Genomic DNA, 15,310 nt, shown 5'->3' on the forward strand with positions numbered 1-15,310 from the left:
GTGTTTCGTACTGATTTCATTTCACCGCCGCGGCCCCTGCCGCTTAATTAGTCAGGCAATTGTTTCTCCGAACTGGAATCAGCTGTTTTCGCTGATAAGTTTTCCTGCGCCGCAGCCCCTGCCGCCCAGCAGACCTCAGATCACGCGGGACGCCAGCGCGTGATTACCTCCGGGTGACCCGGAAGTAGATTCTTCCATGCGCGCGCCTGCGCGCATAATACTGCTGCCAATGCTGGAGAAGCCTCCCATACGCTGCAGGACTCCGCACTATGCACTGCACAGCTCTATCCGGAGTCCCGCTAACCGCTGCCCCTGCCGACTGACACGGATGGCACCTCTGGAGACCTCTCCCTCCGCTTCCGTCCGGGACAGGAAACTATACTGAGGTATAGTAGCAAGTAGGTACCTTTTATGTAGGAGGCTGCCAGTGCTTATGCAAATTCTTATCTTGCAGTTTCCTGTCCACGGTGGGGAGGGAGACGGGTCTCATCCAGGGGTGCTGTCCGAGTGACGATCCGGGAAAGAATAGATTTTTCATGTAAAAGGGGGTATCGGCTACTGATTTGGATAAAGTTCAATTTTTGGTCAGTTCCTTTTTAAAGGTATAAACCCCTGAACTAATCAATAACCTGTTTTCCTACTTTATATGCCATGTGGTTATATTTGCATTTGTGCACAAGTATTATTCATTTAGAAGTTATAGGTTTCCAAAAGTAGTTTTTTATGCTTTGTGAGCTGACTTTGCATGTTATTAATAGCTGGTTTTATTCATTGCTGTATTGCAGGCAGACATGCTTTCAGTGTCTGTGTACAGCAGCTTCTCCGCAGTCAGAGAATGTCACATTCCACGCTTGATACATTTAAGTAAACACAAGATAACATTATCTGAAGCTTGGATGCGGCAGCCTTTCACTGCACTCAACTTTCAAGCTCTGTGTAACCCTTCCAATGCTGGTCTAGTAAAAAAATGCTGGTTGCATATAATATGCTGTAAATGTATTAGTGTAAAGATGAAATGAAGGGTTATATTCCACTTTAAGGCTGCTTTCCCAGTGGGAGGTTACAGGCGCACGTTAGAGCAGCCTGTAACGCACCCCACCGCACACTAATGAAAAATCAATGTGCTGTTCACAGTGCCCACGTTGCATTACATACGTAACGCTGCACGTCTAGAGAACGTACTGCATGCAGTACTTTATACGCTGCTAAGCGACGTTAGACTGCTTGCACATGCTCAGTATGGTTTTTTTTGTAAATTTCAGGGGCGGAGAGGAGGCGGGGAGAGGCCGTTACATAGCCAAGCACATGCCTACTTGGCGTTCACTGCACTTGCAGTGTTTACTTCTTGGAGCGGCCGCTGATTGGCTGGCGGGATCACGTGATGCAGAGAGCTCCGCTCACGTGGTCTCCGCAGCGCCTCCAACAGAGCAGGCGCACCAAGAGCTGCTTGTAACGCGGCCCTTGGTAGCGTCCTGCTCCAACACCACCAGGCGTTGTTACGGGCACGTTATGTGCCATATAACGTCCACTAACACAATGTCCTGGTGGGAAATTAGCCTCTGAGACTCTGCAACAAAATGTTCAGCCTTATTTCTTCTATCCTATAAGTTCCTATACATGTTCTAATGTGGTCTGTCTTACTGCAGCCTTTCCTAGTTGCACAGTGGCTGTATTATCTCTAATCTAATCTTCCTTCCTCTGATGGCTTTATCGGGCTCAGGCACTCAGACAGGAATGTGCTGCTCTGCTTGTAGTAGGATTGAAGCTATACACACCCTCTCCACTCCAATTGTAGTATTTCAAAAGCCAGCTTACATACCTTGGAAGAACAAAGAAATCGAGAGCCCAATATGGTGTAGTATTGTTAAGTTGGTTGTGGTTTAAAGCAAAATATTTAGAAATACTCACAAACATGGGTTACCCATAGGCAACCACTTCAAGTGCAGGTGGGGAGTATTAGAACCTGACCCCACTCAGGTTATTAAGATGTCGCTCTCTGTAGATGGGAAACGGGGTAGCACCCCTCCACAGAGGGTGGAATCAAGATTTCAGCAAGGCTTGGTCTCTGTCGCTCACTTCTGCATCTAGACCCATTGAGTTATACTCCTGTTTGCCTGATGAAGCAGGACCACACCTGCGAAACATGTTGCACTAAGTAGTTGAATAAAATGTTTTTTGTATTAATATATTGTGACTCATTTGAGTTCTATATTTTTGAGAGAGGTAAGTCCACCTGAACATCACCCTCTTTTAGACAGTTTTTAAACATTTTTATACTCTGGCGCCTCTGTACACCAAACCTTGCTAAAAGCTTACATACCTTGGCCAGGCATTGAACCCAGGTCTGAGTACATGGTAGGTAGCTCACTTCACAACTATACCACCACCAACACTACATGCTGAAGCCAGCCTAGCATGTACCATTATGATATAGCCAAGAGAAAAATGAGCTTGCTTAAGGATTTGTAGTATATCAAAAGCCAACTCACATTGGCCAGGAATAGAACCCAGGCCTATCACATGGTAGGCTGCTATCTAGAGGACCAACTGATAATTCCCCTTTACATACCCATTGCAGGAAGACACGGATGCCCTAAAGAGTCGGTGCTGATACAGCGGAATGCACTGAGGTGTAACCTTTCCTATGGCCTAATGCCTGGTACACACAATGAGATTTTATGGCAGATTCACTGCCAGATTGATTACTTCCAACATGTCCGATCGATTTTCCATAGAAGTGAATGGAAAACCAATCAGATCGGACGTGTTGGAAATCGATTCGGCAGTAAATCTGCCAGATAATCTTGTAAATGTGAACCTCAGTGACCAATACAGACAGCTGGAATTACACAACACACACATACATATACTTACACAATCCTCTCCTTATGGCACCACAGCCTTCTTCACGGTGCTGGGAGTTTCTCTAATCTCCTATAGATGTCACATGACAGACAGCTGGGAGTTTCTCTAATCTCCTATAGATGACACATGACAGACAGCTGGAATTACACAACACACATACATATACTTACACAATCCTCTCCTTATGGCACCACAGCCTTCTTCACAGTGCTGGGAGTTTCTCTAATCTCCTATAGATGTCACATGACAGCTGGAATTACACAACACACATACATATACTTACACAATCATCTCCTTATGGCACCACAGCCTTCTTCACGGTGCTGGGAGTTTCTCTAATCTCCTATAGATGACACATGAGACAGCTGGGAGTTTCTCTAATCTCCTATAGATGACACATGACAGACAGCTGGAATTACACAACACACATACATATACTTACACAATCCTCTCCTTATGGCACCTCAGCCTTCTTCACGGTGCTGGGATGTCTCTCTAATCTCCTATAGATGACACATGAATATGGACATTACAATCTGCTTCATTGCCTATGTAATATCCTGAATAAAGCAACTCCATGCAAATGCTCAGTCAGTGAGCTGTATTCAGGTTTCCTATTCATACAGGAAAGCATTCAGGGACCGGCACACTCACCTGGCTAATGGGGGTTCCAAGTATTCCCCAAATAGTGAGGATATAAGAAAGCCAAGGCAACCACTATCACAGTAACCAATCAGGTTCACTCTAATGCTCACACTCTCCCTGGGAAACCTGCATCATCTAAAGGGGCGTGTACACACGTGCAACTTCATGTACAACCAACCGACCAACCACACGACTTGTTTGCAAGACCATTACGTGCGCATCGCTGGCCAACAACATCCAACTCATTTAAATTACCTCACCTGTGAAGGTTTGTGGTTTTCTGCAAAACATGCACTGATGGTCGGCCTTGGGGAACTCGGCTATACCGCATGCCTGATTGTGTATAGAGCCCAAATGGCTCTAGGCACAAAATCACATGTGCAGTAAAGGAATTGGTACCTCTCCCGCCAGAGCCCCCCATACCATGAACCATGCAGGCTGGTATAGTCAGTGCAAAGCCCCACTCAGCCAGGGCGCTATGTGTTGGCTATTTCAGCCTGCATAGGGGATAAGGGGTGAACCAGGCCAAGTTCATTGTGTACCCCACTGTCCTCCCACACATACCCTGCAAGTTCCTAGTGTACCCTCTGTCCTCCCACACACACCCTGCAAGTTCCCCGTGTACCCACTGTCCTCCCACACATACCCTGCAAGTTCCCCGTGTACCCACTGTCCTACACATACCCTGCAAGTTCCCCGTGTACCCACTGTCCTCCCACACACACCCTGCAAGTTCCCCGTGTACCCACTGTCCTCCCACACACACCCTGCAAGTTCCCCGTGTACCCACTGTCCTCCCACACACACCCTGCAAGTTCCCCGTGTACCCACTGTCCTCCCACACACACCCTGCAAGTTCCTCGTGTACCCCCTGTCCTCCCACACACACCCTGCAAGTTCCCTGTGTGCCCTCTGTCCTCCCACACACACCCTGCAAGTTCCCCGTGTGCCCTCTGTCCTCCCACACACACCCTGCAAGTTCCTCGTGTACCCACTGTCCTCCCACACACCCTGCAAGTTCCTTGTGTGCCCTCTGTCCTCCCACACACACCCTGCAAGTTCCCCGTGTACCCACTGTCCTCCCACACACACCCTGCAAGTTCCTCGTGTACCCACTGTCCTCCCACACACACCCTGCAAGTTCCCCGTGTGCCCTCTGTCCTCCCACACACACCCTGCAAGTTCCCCGTGTGCCCTCTGTCCTCCCACACACACCCTGCAAGTTCCCCGTGTGCCCTCTGTCCTCCCACACACACCCTGCAAGTTCCCCGTGTGCCCTCTGTCCTCCCACACACACCCTGCAAGTTCCTCGTGTACCCACTGTCCTCCCACACACCCTGCAAGTTCCTTGTGTGCCCTCTGTCCTCCCACACACACCCTGCAAGTTCCTCGTGTACCCACTGTCCTCCCACACACCCTGCAAGTTCCTTGTGTGCCCTCTGTCCTCCCACACACACCCTGCAAGTTCCCCGTGTACCCACTGTCCTCCCACACATACCCTGCAAGTTCCTCGTGTACCCACTGTCCTCCCACACATACCCTGCAAGTTCCTCGTGTGCCCTCTGTCCTCCCACACACACCCTGCAAGTTCCTCGTGTACCCACTGTCCTCCCACACACCCTGCAAGTTCCTCGTGTGCCCTCTGTCCTCCCACACACACCCTGCAAGTTCCTCGTGTGCCCTCTGTCCTCCCACACACACCCTGCAAGTTCCTCGTGTACCCACTGTCCTCCCACACATACCCTGCAAATGTGGAATTTCTAAACCGTAAGGGGGCTCTGCTATTCAATAACCACACTGCACTATCCTTTTAATATTGATTTTCTCAAAAGCTAAGGTTGTCTTTGAATTTGGTCTCACTGTTAAAATACCCTGCAAATTTGGCGTTTCTGGCATGCTTTGCTATTAACCGTTAAAATAATCACTGATTCCAACTGCAAGTGGATTTCCACATGTGGAGAATGATTGTGAATTGAGCACAATGGGCTCTAGTTATGTGGAGAATGATTGTGAATTGAGCACAATGGGCTCTAGTTACTATCACACATGCAGGCATTGATTTTCTTACTGCTATAGAGCATTGTGCGCTGTGCTCTTGTAGTCATCTGTACATAGAGATGGTCCGATTGTTTGGTTGGCGAGCACTATTCTGTGACGATCAGGTATTTGTGCTTGCTGCGAGCACATGGCGCTATTCCACCCGCCCCCATACATCTTTGTGCTAAACTTTCACCCCTTACATCACAGTCATATGGCAGCCAATCAGCCTGCACCCCCTCACGGACCCCCCACCCCCTATAAAAACACAGCAGTGACAGCCATGTTCAAGTCTGTCTTCGGCTGGACTAGGGAGATGAAGGTGTTAATATATATTGTGGGTGCTGTCCTTTAAAACTTAAAGGCAAAAAAAAAAAAAAAAAAAAAAAAAAAAATACAGTCCATGTACCAGGTGTTCCACTATAATATATTACATAAAGTCTAGTGCTTATTGCAACGGATCAATAAAATTGTGCAATAGTATAAAAACGTTGATACAAAACTTGACTTCTTTAAATGTGACCAAGCACACAGGCCCTAACTAACTTACAAATATCTAGACTAGACCTTCAAGAGAAGTCCAAGTACACACGCCCTAAACAGGATACAGAGATGCCTAGACCTTCAAAAGGATAATTGTGGGTAATATGTACCCAGAAGGATTACTCTGACAAAGGACATGTGATATCAAAGTCCAGGTGCACAGGTCCTAAGAAATATAGGCCTAAAAAAAAAAAAAAATAATAATAATAATAACTGCACATGGAATTAAGGCAAGAACAAAAATCCACCTCCCAAATAGTTCCAAACTGCAGGGGGGGGGGGGGGGGGGGCTACATGCAGCATTAATGTGGCAAAGGTCCAAGTACACAAGCCCTAGACAGCGCATCTCTCTATCTCTCTCTATCTCTATATCTCTATATATGTCTAAAACCGTTCTAAGGCCCACTGCACACCAAAAACCTCCAGCAGATCTGCAAAACGCTAGCAGTTTTTGAAGCAGATTTCAGAGCGATTCTGGGCATGTTTAGAGAGGTTTTCTACACATGCCTGGCGGTTTTGGAGCGTTTTGGTGTAGCAGATTTCATATATTGTTACAGTAAAGCTGCTATTGAACATCTTCTGTAACAAAACGCCTGGAAAACCGCTCTGATCTGGCATTTTCCAGAGCAGTTTTCCACTTTCCTATACTTTACATTGAGGCAGAAACGCCTCAGAAATCCACAAAGTGCTGCAGCCCGGGAGTTTGTGTTTCTGGAAAAACAAGTGTGCACCAGCCCATTCACTAACATTAGCCAAGCAGTTTTTCCCCTGCAAGTGTTTTAAAAAACTAACCGTTCTGGTGTGCACCAGTCCTAAAAAAATGACCTAGATTCCAGAAAATAAAGGTTGCCATGAGCAGGGCTAGATCTGCACTACAGAGGATATTTAGTCCATAATCAGTCCCCAGACCACACGCAGATACACAAAGGGCAGCGCCATTACTACATATAATGTTCAGCTAGCAGCACACAGCCTATCATACTTACACATCCACTAGGTGTGCAGCACAGCTTCTCCTGCTGCTACAGGTGCCATGTGCAGGGCTAGATCTGCACTACAGAGGATATATAGTCCATAATCAGTCCCCAGACCACATGCAGATACACAAAGGGCAGCGCCATTACTTCATATAATGTTCAGCTAGCAGCACATCCCCCTATCATACTTACACAGCCACTAAGTGTGCAGCACAACTTCTCCTGCTGCTACAGGTGCCATGTGCAGGGCTAGATCTGCACTACAGAGGATATATAGTCCATAATCAGTCCCCAGACCACATGCAGATACACAAAGGGCAGCGCCATTACTTCATATAATGTTCAGCTAGCAGCACATCCCCCTATCATACTTACACAGCCACTAAGTGTGCAGCACAACTTCTCCTGCTGCTACAGGTGCCATGTGCAGGGCTAGATCTGCACTACAGAGGATATATAGCCCATAATCAGTCCCCAGACCACATGCAGAAACACAAAGGGCAGCGCCATTACTGCATATAATGTTCAGCTAGCAGCACACAGCCTATCATACTTACACAGCCACTAGGTGTGCAGCACAGCTTCTCCTGCTGCTACAGGTGCCATGTGCAGGGCTAGATCTGCACTACAGAGGATAGTCCATAATCAGTCCCCAGACCACATGCAGATACACAAAGGGCAGCGCCATTACTGCATATAATGTTCAGCTAGCAGCACATCCTCCTATCATACTTACACATCCACTAGGTGTGCAGCACAGCTTCTCCTGCTGCTACAGGTGCCATGTGCAGGACTAGATCAGCACTACAGAGGATAGTCCATAATCAGTCCCCAGACCACATGCAGATACACAAAGGGCAGCGCCATTACTGCATATAATGTTCAGCTAGCAGCACATCCCCCTATCATACTTACACAGCCACTAGGTGTGCAGCACAGCTTCTCCTGCTGCTACAGGTGCTATGAGCAGGGCTAGATCTGCACTACAGAGGATATATAGTCCATAATCAGTCCCCAGACCACATGCAGAAACACAAAGGGCAGCGCCATTACTTCATATAATGTTCAGCTAGCAGCACATCTCCCTATCATACTTACACAGCCACTAGGTGTGCAGCACAGCTTCTCCTGCTGCTACAGGTGCCATGTGCAGGGCTAGATCTGCCCTACAGAGGATATATAGTCCATAATCAGTCCCCAGACCACATGCAGATACACACAGGGCAGCGCCATTACTTCATATAATGTTCAGCTAGCAGCACATCCTCCTATCATACTTACACATCCACTAGGTGTGCAGCACAGCTTCTCCTGCTGCTACAGGTGCCATGTGCAGGGCTAGATCTGCCCTACAGAGGATATAGTCCATAATCAGTCCCCAGACCACATGCAGAAACACAAAGGGCAGCGCCATTACTTCATATAATGTTCAGCTAGCAGCACACAGCCTATCATACTTACACATCCACTAGGTGTGCAGCACAGCTTCTCCTGCTGCTACAGGTGCCATGTGCAGGGCTAGATCTGCACTACAGAGGATATATAGTCCATAATCAGTCCCCAGACCACATGCAGAAACACAAAGGGCAGCACCATTACTTCATATAATGTTCAGCTAGCAGCACATCTCCCTATCATACTTACACAGCCACTAGGTGTGCAGCACAGCTTCTCCTGCTGCTACAGGTGCCATGAGCAGGGCTAGGGCTGCACTACAGAGGATATATAGTCCATAATCAGTCCCCAGACCACATGCAGATACACAAAGGGCAGCACCATTACTACATATAATGTTCAGCTAGCAGCACACAGCCTATTATACTTACACATCCACTATGTGTGCAGCACAGCATCTCCTGCTGCTACAGGTGCCATGTGCAGGGCTAGATCTGCCCTACAGAGGATATATAGTCCATAATCAGTCCCCAGACCACACGCAGAAACACAAAGGGCAGCGCCATTACTTCATATAATGTTCAGCTAGCAGCACACAGCCTATCATACTTACACAGCCACTAGGTGTGCAGCACAGCTTCTCCTGCTGCTACAGGTGCCATGTGCAGGGCTAGATCTGCACTACAGAGGATATATAGTCCATAATCAGTCCCCAGACCACATGCAGATACACACAGGGCAGCGCCATTACTTCATATAATGTTCAGCTAGCAGCACACAGCCTATCATACTTACACAGCCACTAGGTGTGCAGCACAGCTTCTCCTGCTGCTACAGGTGCCATGTGCAGGGCTAGATCTGCACTACAGAGGATATATAGTCCATAATCAGTCCCCAGACCACATGCAGAAACACAAAGGGCAGCACCATTACTGCATATAATGTTCAGCTAGCAGCACATCGCCCTATCATACTTACACATCCACTAGGTGTGCAGCACAGCTTCTGCTGCTACAGGTGCCATGTGCAGGGATAGGGCTGCACTACAGAGGATATATAGTCCATAATCAGTCCCCAGACCACATGCAGAAACACAAAGGGCAGCGCCATTACTTCATATAATATACAGCTAGCAGCACACAGCCTATTATACTTACACATCCACTATGTGTGCAGCACAGCTTCTCCTGCTGCTACAGGTGCCATGTGCAGGGCTAGATCTGCACTACAGAGGATATATAGTCCATAATCAGTCCCCAGACCACATGCAGATACACAAAGGGCAGCGCCATTACTTCATATAATGTTCAGCTAGCAGCACACAGCCTATCATACTTACACAGCCACTAGGTGTGCAGCACAGCTTCTCCTGCTGCTACAGGTGCCATGTGCAGGGCTAGATCTGCACTACAGAGGATATATAGCCCATAATCAGTCCCCAGACCACACGCAGATAGACAAAGGGCAGCACCATTACTACATATAATGTTCAGCTAGCAGCACACAGCCTATTATACTTACACATCCACTATGTGTGCAGCACAGCTTCTCCTGCTGCTACAGGTGCCATGTGCAGGGCTAGATCTGCACTACAGAGGATATATAGTCCATAATCAGTCCCCAGACCACATGCAGATACACAAAGGGCAGCACCATTACTGCATATAATGTTCAGCTAGCAGCACACAGCCTATCATACTTACACAGCCACTAGGTGTGCAGCACAGCTTCTCCTGCTGCTACAGGTGCCATGTGCAGGGCTAGATCTGCCCTACAGAGGATATATAGTCCATAATCAGTCCCCAGACCACATGCAGATACACAAAGGGCAGCGCCATTACATCATATAATGTTCAGCTAGCAGCACCTCCCCCTATCATACTTACACATCCACTAGGTGTGCAGCACAGCTTCTCCTGCTGCTACAGGTGCTATGAGCAGGGCTAGATCTGCCCTACAGAGGATATATAGTCCATAATCAGTACCCAGACCACATGCAGATACACACAGGGCAGCACCATTACTGCATATAATGTTCAGCTAGCAGCACATCTCCCTATCATACTTACACAGCCACTAGGTGTGCAGCACAGCTTCTCCTGCTGCTACAGGTGCCATGTGCAGGACTAGATCTGCACTACAGAGGATAGTCCATAATCAGTCCCCAGACCACATGCAGATACACAAAGGGCAGCACCATTACTGCATATAATGTTCAGCTAGCAGCACATCTCCCTATCATACTTACACATCCACTAGGTGTGCAGCACAGCTTCTCCTGCTGCTACAGGTGCCATTAGCAGGACTAGATCTGCACTACAGAGGATATATAGTCCATAATCAGTCCCCAGACCACATGCAGATACACAAAGGGCAGCACCATTACTTCATATAATGTTCAGCTAGCAGCACACAGCCTATCATACTTACACAGCCACTAGGTGTGCAGCACAGCTTCTCCTGCTGCTACAGGTGCCATGTGCAGGGCTAGATCTGCACTACAGAGGATATATAGTCCATAATCAGTCCCCAGACCACATGCAGATACACAAAGGGCAGCGCCATTACTTCATATAATGTTCAGCTAGCAGCACATCTCCCTATCATACTTACACAGCCACTAGTTGTGCAGCACAGCTTCTCCTGCTGCTACAGGTGCCATGTGCAGGGCTAGATCTGCACTACAGAGGATATATAGTCCATAATCAGTCCCCAGACCACATGCAGAAACACAAAGGGCAGCGCCATTACTTCATATAATGTTCAGCTAGCAGCACACAGCCTATCATACTTACACATCCACTAGGTGTGCAGCACAGCTTCTCCTGCTGCTACAGGTGCCATGTGCAGGGCTAGATCTGCACTACAGAGGATATATAGCCCATAATCAGTCCCCAGACCACATGCAGATACACAGGGCAGCACCATTACTGCATATAATGTTCAGCTAGCAGCACACAGCCTATCATACTTACACATCCACTAGGTGTGCAGCACAGCTTCTCCTGCTGCTACAGGTGCCATGTGCAGGGCTAGATCTGCACTACAGAGGATATATAGTCCATAATCAGTCCCCAGACCACATGCAGATACACAAAGGGCAGCACCATTACTGCATATAATGTTCAGCTAGCAGCACATCTCCCTATCATACTTACACATCCACTAGGTGTGCAGCACAGCTTCTCCTGCTGCTACAGGTGCCATGTGCAGGGCTAGATCTGCACTACAGAGGATATATAGTCCATAATCAGTCCCCAGACGACACGCAGATACACAAAGGGCAGCGCCATTACTTCATATAATGTTCAGCTAGCAGCACATCCCCCTATCATACTTACACAGCCACTATGTGTGCAGCACAGCTTCTCCTGCTGCTACAGGTGCCATGTGCAGGGCTAGATCTGCACTACAGAGGATATAGTCCATAATCAGTCCCCAGACCACATGCAGATACACAAAGGGCAGCACCATTACTTCATATAATGTTCAGCTAGCAGCACATCCCCCTATCATACTTACACAGCCACTATGTGTGCAGCACAGCTTCTCCTGCTGCTACAGGTGCCATGTGCAGGGCTAGATCTGCACTACAGAGGATATATAGTCCATAATCAGTCCCCAGACCACATGCAGAGACACAAAGGGCAGCGCCATTACTGCATATAATGTTCAGCTAGCAGCACACAGCCTATCATACTTACACATCCACTAGGTGTGCAGCACAGCTTCTCCTGCTGCTACAGGTGCCATGAGCAGGACTAGATCTGTACTACAGAGGATATAGTCCATAATCAGTCCCCAGACCACATGCAGAGACACAAAGGGCAGTGCCATTACTTCATATAATGTTCAGCTAGCAGCACATCCCCCTATCATACTTACACATCCACTAGGTGTGCAGCACAGCTTCTCCTGCTGCTACAGGTGCCATGTGCAGGGCTAGATCTGCACTACAGAGGATATATAGCCCATAATCAGTCCCCAGACCACATGCAGAGACACAAAGGGCAGCGCCATTACTTCATATAATGTTCAGCTAGCAGCACATCTCCCTATCATACTTACACATCCACTAGGTGTGCAGCACAGCTTCTCCTGCTGCTACAGGTACCATGTGCAGGGCTAGATCTGCACTACAGAGGATATATAGTCCATAATCAGTCCCCAGACCACATGCAGAAACACAAAGGGCAGCGCCATTACTTCATATAATGTTCAGCTAGCAGCACACAGCCTATCATACTTACACAGCCACTAGGTGTGCAGCACAGCTTCTCCTGCTGCTACAGGTGCCATGTGCAGGGCTAGATCTGCACTACAGAGGATAGTCCATAATCAGTCCCCAGACCACATGCAGATACACAAAGGGCAGCGCCATTACTGCATATAATGTTCAGCTAGCAGCACACAGCCTATCATACTTACACAGCCACTAGGTGTGCAGCACAGCTTCTCCTGCTGCTACAGGTGCCATGTGCAGGGCTAGATCTGCACTACAGAGGATATATAGTCCATAATCAGTCCCCAGACCACATGCAGATACACAAAGGGCAGCGCCATTACTTCATATAATGTTCAGCTAGCAGCACACCCCCCTATCATACTTACACATCCACTAGGTGTGCAGCACAGCTTCTCCTGCTGCTACAGGTGCCATGTGCAGGGCTAGATCTGCACTACAGAGGATAGTCCATAATCAGTCCCCAGACCACATGCAGATACACAAAGGGCAGCGCCATTACTGCATATAATGTTCAGCTAGCAGCACACAGCCTATCATACTTACACAGCCACTAGGTGTGCAGCACAGCTTCTCCTGCTGCTACAGGTGCCATGTGCAGGGCTAGATCTGCACTACAGAGGATATATAGTCCATAATCAGTCCCCAGACCACATGCAGATACACAAAGGGCAGCGCCATTACTGCATATAATGTTCAGCTAGCAGCACCTCCCCCTATTATACTTACACATCCACTATGTGTGCAGCACAGCTTCTCCTGCTGCTACAGGTGCCATGAGCAGGGCTAGATCTGCACTACAGAGGATATATAGTCCATAATCAGTCCCCAGACCACATGCAGAAACACAAAGGGCAGCGCCATTACTTCATATAATGTTCAGCTAGCAGCACACAGCCTATCATACTTACACATCCACTAGGTGTGCAGCACAGCTTCTCCTGCTGCTACAGGTGCCATGTGCAGGGCTAGATCTGCACTACAGAGGATATATAGCCCATAATCAGTCCCCAGACCACACGCAGAAACACAAAGGGCAGCGCCATTACTTCATATAATGTTCAGCTAGCAGCACATCTCCCTATCATACTTACACATCCACTAGGTGTGCAGCACAGCTTCTCCTGCTGCTACAGGTGCCATGTGCAGGGCTAGATCTGCACTACAGAGGATATATAGCCCATAATCAGTCCCCAGACCACATGCAGAAACACAAAGGGCAGCGCCATTACTTCATATAATGTTCAGCTAGCAGCACCTCCCCCTATTATACTTACACATCCACTAGGTGTGCAGCACAGCTTCTCCTGCTGCTACAGGTGCCATGTGCAGGGCTAGATCTGTACTACAGAGGATATATAGCCCATAATCAGTCCCCAGACCACATGCAGAAACACAAAGGGCAGCGCCATTACTTCATATAATGTTCAGCTAGCAGCACACAGCCTATCATACTTACACATCCACTAGGTGTGCAGCACAGCTTCTCCAGGTGCCATGTGCAGGGCTAGATCTGCACTACAGAGGATATATAGCCCATAATCAGTCCCCAGACCACATGCAGAGACACAAAGGGCAGCGCCATTACTACATATAATGATCAGCTAGCAGCACACCGCCTATCATACTTACACAGCCACTAGGTGTGCAGCACAGCTTCTCCTGCTGCTACAGGTGCCATGTGCAGGGCTAGATCTGCACTACAGAGGATATATAGTCCATAATCAGTCCCCAGACCACATGCAGAGACACAAAGGGCAGCGCCATTACTTCATATAATGTTCAGCTAGCAGCACACAGCCTATCATACTTACACATCCACTAGGTGTGCAGCACAGCTTCTCCTGCTGCTACAGGTGCCATGTGCAGGGCTAGATCTGCACTACAGAGGATATACTGTATAGCCCATAATCAGTCCCCAGACCACATGCAGAAACACAAAGGGCAGCGCCATTACTGCATATAATGTTCAGCTAGCAGCACACAGCCTATCATACTTACACATCCACTAGGTGTGCAGCACAGCTTCTCCTGCTGCTACAGGTGCCATGTGCAGGGCTAGATCTGCACTACAGAGGATATACTGTATAGCCCATAATCAGTCCCCAGACCACATGCAGAGACACAAAGGGCAGCGCCATTACTTCATATAATGTTCAGCTAGCAGCACACAGCCTATCATACTTACACATCCACTAGGTGTGCAGCACAGCTTCTCCTGCTGCTACAGGTGCCATGTGCAGGGCTAGATCTGCACTACAGAGGATATACTGTATAGCCCATAATCAGTCCCCAGACCACATGCAGAAACACAAAGGGCAGCGCCATTACTTCATATAATGTTCAGCTAGCAGCACATCTCCCTATCATACTTACACATCCACTAGGTGTGCAGCACAGCTTCTCCTGCTGCTACAGGTGCCATGTGCAGGGCTAGATCTGCACTACAGAGGATATATAGTCCATAATCAGTCCCCAGACCACATGCAGAGACACAAAGGGCAGCGCCATTACTTCATATAATGTTCAGCTAGCAGCACACAGCCTATCATACTTACACATCCACTAGGTGTGCAGCACAGCTTCTCCTGCTGCTACAGGTGCC

At 48.2% G+C, this 15,310-nt stretch overlaps 1 protein-coding gene across 1 annotated transcript in view; it reads right to left on the reverse strand.

Annotated features, from left to right (window-relative positions):
- The window catches only part of LOC137536607 (uncharacterized), a 126,727-nt gene extending 123,807 nt beyond the window's left edge, over nucleotides 1–2,920 (reverse strand). Inside the window, exon 1 of the mRNA XM_068258860.1 lies at nucleotides 2,875–2,920. The gene's annotated coding sequence lies outside the window, so the exon portion shown is untranslated. The remainder of the gene's footprint in view (nucleotides 1–2,874) is intronic.
- Nucleotides 2,921–15,310: the final 12,390 nt, after the last annotated feature.

The sequence above is a fragment of the Hyperolius riggenbachi genome, chromosome 10 (genome assembly GCF_040937935.1).
Source record: "Hyperolius riggenbachi isolate aHypRig1 chromosome 10, aHypRig1.pri, whole genome shotgun sequence".
NCBI classification, from domain to species: domain Eukaryota; kingdom Metazoa; phylum Chordata; class Amphibia; order Anura; family Hyperoliidae; genus Hyperolius; species Hyperolius riggenbachi.